Here is a 5527-nt window from a genome sequence, read left to right as displayed (position 1 = left end):
ACTCATTAACCATCTCCACCTCCCCTCTACCTTCCCAGCCTCTAGTATCCATTCTTCTACTCCCCATCCCTATGTGCATGTTTTGGTTTTCACATCTCACAAATAATTGAAAACATGTAACGTTTGTCTTTCTGTGCCTGGCTTATTTTCACTTAACATAATGACCTCCAGTTTCATCTGTGTTGTTGCAAATGACAGAATCTCATTCTTTTTTATGGTTGAATAGTACTCCATTGTGTATATGTACCACATTTTCTTTATCCATTCATCTGTCAATGAACACTTAAGTTGCTTCCAAATCTTAGCTATTATGAATGGTGCTGCAACAAACATGGGAGTGTCGATATCTCTTTGATATACTGATTTCCCTTTTGGGAGAGTTCATACCCAGCAGTATGATTGCTGCATCACATGGTAGCTCTGTTTTTTGTTTTTTGAGGAACCTCTAAAGTGTTCATAGTGGTTGTACTAATTTGCATTTCCACCAACAGTGTACACGGTTTGCTTTCTCTACATCCTCTCCAGCATTCGTCATTGCATGCATGTCTTTTGGATGTAAGCCATTTTAACTGCAGTGAGATGATATCTTATGGTAGCTTAGATTTGCAATTCTCTGATGATCAATGATGTTGAGCACATTTTCATATGCCTGTTTGCCATTTGTGTGTCTTCTTTTGAGAAATATGAATTCAAGTCTTTTTCCCATTTTATAATTGGATTATTAGATGTTTTTTCTATAGAGTCGTTTGAGCTCCTTATATATTCTAGCTATTAATCGTTTGTCAGATGGATAGTTTGCCAATATTTTCTCCCATTCTGTGGGGTTGTCTCTTCCTTTGCTGATTGTTTCTTTTGCTGCGCAGAAGCTTTTTAAATTGGTGTGATCTCATTTGTCCGTTTTTGCTTTGGTAGCCTATGCTTGTGGAGAGTTTCTCCTTTTTTTTTTTGAAACATAGTCTCACTCTGTTGCCAGGTGCCAGGCTGGAGTGCAATGGCACCATCTTGGCTCACCGCAACCTCCGCCTCCTGGGTTCAAGCAATTCTCCTTCCTTAGCCTCCCGAGTAGCTGAGACTACATAGGCAGGCACCACTATGCCCAGCTAATTTTTGTATTTTTTAGTAGAGACAGGGTTTCACCATGTTGGCCAGGATGGTCTCGATCTCTTGACCTTGTGATCCGCCCACCTCGGCCTCCTGAAGTGCTGGGATTATAGCCCTCCAATTTTTTTTTGTAGTAGTTACATAGTTTGAAGCCTTAGATTTAAGTCTTTAATCCATTTTTATTTGATTTTTATATATGTCAAGAGATAAGGACCTAGTTTCATTCTTCTGCATATGGTACCCAGTTCTCCCAGCACTGTTTATTGACGAGACTGCCTGTTCTCCAACGTATGTTCTTGGCATCTTTGTGGAAAATGAGTTCACTGTAGGTGTGTGGATTTTTTCCTGGGTTCTCAGATTTTAAGGTGAAATGAATCACACTTTAGTGTTTGAATTTATAGTGAGTGTATTTGTTCTGTATTTGTGCTTTCCCACAGTACCATGAACTTAGTGACTCAAAACAACACAAAATTTATTGTCAGCAGACTGAGGAAGTGATGGACCCTGAGAAAGGGCCCTGACAGCCCAGCTCTCACATAGTATTTTGTCTTTGATTCTGAATAAATATTTTTTTTTGGTTCGTTTTTTTGGTTGTTTTGGGGTGCATGGGTGGGTGGTTGTCTGTTTTAAACTGACCACTTGGAAGAAGCACCTTGGTTGTCTGTGGTTTTCATGTCCTGTCCCTGCCCCTGCCCCTGCCCTGACTCTTTTTAAGTGGGGTGGCTCATTTTTCTGTGTAAAGGTCTCTCAGGTAGGAGGTGAATGCAGCCGTCTGGAAGACCTGAGGGATCTTGTGCCTGTTGCTTGGCTTCAGGAATAATGTGAATGGAGGCAGCAAACAGCTGAAAGGAACATTCCTTGCCCAGCACTGGTCATATGAAGAGTCTGGTTTTCTCCCCCACTCTTGAACAATGGTGATATTCAGACAAAGCATTGACGTTATGCTAAGAAAAGAAATATATATATATATATATATATATATATATATATATATATATAAAATACATGTTCCCAAGCAGACAAATCCAAGACTGTGAGGTAAATGAGTGCATTTGGAATCCACAAAACCAAAATCCATGTTAAACAAAGTGAAGTCCATACACCGTGACTTTTTGGGTCAGCCTTGCGGGCCTGTCCTTTGCGTGTGAGCCTGAACCCTGTTTTCCTGTGAAGATACTTTGAGTGGTATCCATTCTCCTTATGCAAACCACATGTCTGGAGCACAGACGACCCTCTCTAGGTAACTGATGTCACGCATTTACTGTTTACGAGGCAAATGTCTGACTACGTGCTTGGGTGTATTCCAAAGCACTGTTGACTGACTGCAGGCTCCTGGGTTTGCCAGATTTGCACGTTGCTCTGTGGTCTGTGTTCTGTTCCCTGAAAATGGAAATGTGCTTTGAGCCTGTCTGCCTCCCTTGGCTGTGCCTGGTCCTCAGTATCAGCCCTGGGGGTGTCCACAAACACCTGGGACAGAGGAAGGTGGAATTTCAGACAGTGTCCTACCCTAAAGGCACAAGAAGATGGAAATGCAACCTGCAAAGCTGGGCTTGATTCCCAAGTCGCTGTCTGGCCCCCACTACGGGAGGCTACTCCACTCAGGGAGAGATTTAATAAGGAATTGAAGGAATAGTTAGGGGGCCAGAGAGATGTGATTGAGACTGGTTTTCCAAGTGAATGAGATGGAAGGGGTTGGTGGAGGATTTTGTGCTACAGCCAGTTGAGAGATTTGCAAATATGAACACATTCCTGAGTGAGCCACATTACCGTTTGTCAGTTATTGTGAATATGTGTACTTTAAGCGGTAAGATTCCACTGGTCAGACTTTTCTAGGCAGTCAAGGTGATGCATTTCCTGTGCTGAGATTGTTCTGAAGAGTGGCTCTAACCACTGTGAGAAGCCCAAATAAAAATCGATCCCCCACTTGGCAGGGTACAGTGGCTCATGCCTGTAATCCCAGCACTTTGGGAGGCCAAGGTGGGTGGATCACAAGGTCAGGAGTTTGAGACCAGCTTGGCCAATATGGTGAAACCCTGTCTCTACTAAAAATACAAAAATTAACTGGGCGTGGTGGCACCCACCTGTAGTCCCAGCTACTTGGGAGGCTGAGGCAGGAGAGTCGCTTGAATCTGGAGGCAGAGGTTGCTTCTTCTCAAAAAAAAAAAAAAAAAAAGTGATCACCCTCTCCCTCACCAAAAACAAAACAAAACAAATTGTAAGCAGAGCTGTTTCCTTCTGGAGCTTCTAGGGGAGAATCTCTGTCCTTTCCCGGTCCAGCATCTAGTGGCCACCCGCATTCCTTGGCTCATGTCCCCCTTCCATCGTCAAAGCCAGGAAGGGATGCTCAAGTCTTTCTAACATCGTATAACTTTGACAATAACTCTTCTGTCTCCTTCTTCCACTATTAAGGATCCTTGGAACTACATTAGGCCGAAGCAGATGACCCAGGATCATCTCCCTATTTTAAAGTCAGCTGATTAGCTACCTTAATTCCATCTGCTACTTTAATTCCCCTTTGCCATGTAATTTGGCATTCAGGTCCTGGAGATTAGAATGTGGACATCCTTGGGAGACCATTGTTCTGTCTACCTCAGTGGGTAAGTTATTTGAATGCTAAAGGCTTTTGAAAATGCTTTCTGCAATCAGATTCCCATAACTCTTTCTTGATTCTTGATTTGGAGAATTTTTATTTTTAATTGGACAGTCTGTGAGGGAAGCAGAGGCATAGTTCTAAATTTAAGAATTGAAATAGACCAAGTAGCTCCAGTTCAGCAAGCCCAGAGTCTGCTGCTTTTGGTTTTTCCAAAAGTAGGCAGCTGCAAAAAAAATCTCTAAACACTACAAAATAGCCCATAACAAAAGCAGACTTGCAAAAAGATGGCTAATTGAATACACATTTACACAGTCTTCTAAACTGCACTGAAACTATGGTATGGTAAAGGGATTTTTTTTAAAGCATAAACCTGTAAGCATACAGTGAACATGAGAAGAAATAGCACCAACTTTTTGAAAGCTGCAAAACAGATAACAAGTGGTATGGACTTGGTAAAACTGTTGAAAAATTGAACTCTCTTTCCTCTTAGGGAAATCCAAGAACCAAGTCAATTTAAACCACCAAATAATCAAGGCTCAGACATTGAAGGCACAGCTATACCTAGAAGAGAGGGGCAGGGCTGTGATGGAAGAAAGACTGGTTGAAAGCTGTTTGAGAAGCACTTATATCCCTAGATGCCCTCTCTTCCTCCAAATGCTGGGTGATTTCCTTCCCTCACCCAGCAGAAGACAGTCTTCCTCTTTGAAGAGGGAAAAACAGAGGGCGTGTTTTAATAAGCAAAAAACAAGAGGGTTAAGTAAATGATATATGCCTACTCAATGTAATACTTCCTCTTCATCTCAGAATGATGTCAGCAGTTGTTTACTTCCAAGAAGAACACCAGATAAATCTTTCATAGGTGGGAATCTATCAGACCCAAGAAGAAAGATTCAAATACACTTACATGGATTTTGACATCAGGGCTTCCCCAACAAAAGGCCCAGGCAGCTCACCCTGCGGGAAATCTCACCATGATCAAGCCTCACCCACTTACTCAGAGCTTCCAGGCAGCTCTTGAGGTCTCTATTTTTAAATATGAGCAGGTAATCAAGCATGAGAGATTCGAGAAACTCCCTAACAGGAAAAAATATATATATAGTGAAAATACAAAGTGTGCAGGAAGAACAACAAAACTTTCAATGTCTTCAGAAAGGTCATGACTTTTTATTACAATGCACTCATGAAATCAGAATTGGAAAGTATAAAAAATGTTCAGGCCAGGCACAGTTGCTCACACCTATAATCCCAGCGTTTTGGGAGACCGAGGCAGGAGGATCACCTGAGTCCAGGAGTTCAAGACCAGACTGGGTAAAAGAGTGAGACCTTCATCTCTACAAAAAAAAAAAAAGTTAAAATTAGTCAGATGTAGTGGCACATGCCTGTGGTCCCAGCTACCCAGGAGGCTAAGGCAGAAGGATCACTTGAGTTCAAGAGGTCAAGGCCACAGTGAGCCAAGATCACACCACTGTACTCCATCCTAGGAAACAGAGCAAGACTTTGTCTCATAACAAAAATGAAAAAAAAAAAAAAAATTTCAGAAACTAAGGAGAGCCCTCAGAAAAAAAAAGAAGGTCCCACTAAATCCTCAGTCCAATGCCCAAAAATAAACTGTCTTATTTTGTTTGTGCTGCTATAACAACATTCCTGAGACTGGGTAATTTATAAAGAACAAAAATTTATTTTATCTTAGTACTGGAGGCTGAGGCATCTGAGATCAAGGCACTGGCAGGTTTGGTATCTGGTGAGGGCTGCTTTCTGCTTGCAAGATGCTACCTTGAACATTGCATTCTTCAGAAGGGAGGAGTGCTGTGTCCTCACAAGGCAGAAAGCAGA

This window comes from Aotus nancymaae, unplaced genomic scaffold (assembly GCF_030222135.1).
Source record: "Aotus nancymaae isolate 86718 unplaced genomic scaffold, 86718_ANA_hifiasm-v0.15.2.pri h1tg000002l, whole genome shotgun sequence".
Taxonomy (NCBI): domain Eukaryota; kingdom Metazoa; phylum Chordata; class Mammalia; order Primates; family Aotidae; genus Aotus; species Aotus nancymaae.
This window is presented reverse-complemented; position numbering follows the sequence as displayed.